The sequence below is a fragment of the Branchiostoma belcheri genome, unplaced genomic scaffold (assembly GCF_001625305.1).
Source record: "Branchiostoma belcheri isolate BF01 breed outbred unplaced genomic scaffold, Haploidv18h27 scaffold231, whole genome shotgun sequence".
Classification (NCBI taxonomy): Eukaryota; Metazoa; Chordata; class Leptocardii; order Amphioxiformes; family Branchiostomatidae; genus Branchiostoma; species Branchiostoma belcheri.
In genome coordinates, this window is record NW_017803834.1 from 182,105 (window position 1) to 183,825 (window position 1,721).

Below are 1,721 nucleotides of genomic sequence, written 5' to 3' on the forward strand. Positions count from 1 at the left end.
AACCTGATGAGAGTATTTTTGGGGTATGCAATAATAGAGTTGTTTGCTAACCAGTCTTTCTGATATGTTCAGAGTTTAAAGCTTTATGTAGTATGTACTAGTTCTTTGCTGTTATTTATGGCACTTATTTTAAAATCTCTTACTAAAGTATCATTTACAGTATCAAACTGCTGTTGCAGGTCTTGACACTCTTCAGCTGCAGTCATCTGTCAAACTACATGTATCTTGTCTGTTATGAAAGATTTCAATGAGATGGTCAGTAGAGGTCCTTTTCAGGATCATAGCATGCATTAAGGCCACACCAATTTAATTTGTTGTTTCCTGGATTCGCCTCTCCATTTTTTTTCTGAAAGATTCTGGTTCTGAATCAAAATGCTCATATTTTGCCCCCAACAGTCGAGGAAAGACCTTTTCTTCCTAGTACCTACAGTTTTTTCCATCTATCAGTGCACGGGTTTTGATTAAAAGCTCAAAATTTATTGTTGAAATATCAACCCAGCCTTTTGTTGTTGACTTCATGCATATGGCTCTTATCGTAGCATTTTGGGCCATAATAGGATGCCTAGACCAGTCCTGTTTTATTTCTTTTCGCCCTGTCGCTTCATTTTTTTTTTAATCCGAGAACCAACAAATTAAATTGGTGTGGCCTAAAGGTCCTGTCTATAATGCCTTCACTGTATTCATCTACTGTCGCAGTTAAGTTGTCTTGTCTTTACTAAGCTTGTCTTTTGGCTAGCACTACTACAAGGTTATAACAATCAAATAAATCATAACCCAATAACTACAAGCTTAGGAAAGTCTTAAAATATGATGATGGTCATCAGAGTCAAAATAGAATAATTACTGTGATTGACTTAGAATTCCAAACAGACCATAATAGTCACCGTGGAAACTAAAATGCATGCAGTGTAGGGTGACTATTTGCCTTCCAGTGAAAAAAATTTAAGGTAGTGTAGATTCAGGTACAGCAAGGTAGGTCCAGACCTGTAACTGTAACCAAGTTTGGCCTATAATTTGTAACGGTTACAAATGTAGCCAACCGTCTTTTCTTAGCGATAAATCGTCAATTTAAATGGCTTTGTGCATCATAATCTTCATACTCTTGAAGGAAGTACTTGAGAGAGAATTTATCTATTTTGAGTCTAAAACATGCTGTCAACCTGATGTATTTATTTATTTTGCAGGTACAGATAAGGTACAATAATTATTACAACTTATGTCTGGATTCAGACCTGTATCTAAACAATTTTACAGGTATGGGTACAGTTCACAATACGGTACAGTGTACCAGTACCCAGCCATATTTTGAAGCTGCAGTGTTCTAGATAGCATCTGTCTTTTCGTCATTTTAAGGAATTTTGCCACTCACGAGGGAAAAAAATCAGTGTGTATGAGCTAAACTTAGTCTACCAGCAAAATTTACCCCACAAAATGCAGCAAATAGCGTTTCGGACGGTCAAGATTTCAAAGTTTTCCCATTGGGCATGCCTAAGTATGTAGCCCCCTTGCTCAACATGATAAGGCCACACCGATTTAATTTTATGGATGACATCCTCTGAAGACCCCCAAACTAGTGCGCGCGGGCGAAAAAAATAAAAATCCGGCCAAAAATAAAAATGCTACAAAACCACAGGAATACAAACCTGGTATTGTGAATTAGGCGCATTACATAGCGACGTATACGACAGGCCGACACATGCTGGATTTTTGCGGTAATATAT

The 1,721-nt window shown here is 37.4% G+C and overlaps 1 protein-coding gene across 1 annotated transcript in view; it reads left to right on the plus strand.

Annotated features, from left to right (window-relative positions):
* LOC109470774 (CMP-N-acetylneuraminate-poly-alpha-2,8-sialyltransferase-like) overlaps positions 1-1,721 on the plus strand; it is a 48,989-nt gene that overhangs the window by 19,621 nt on the left and 27,647 nt on the right.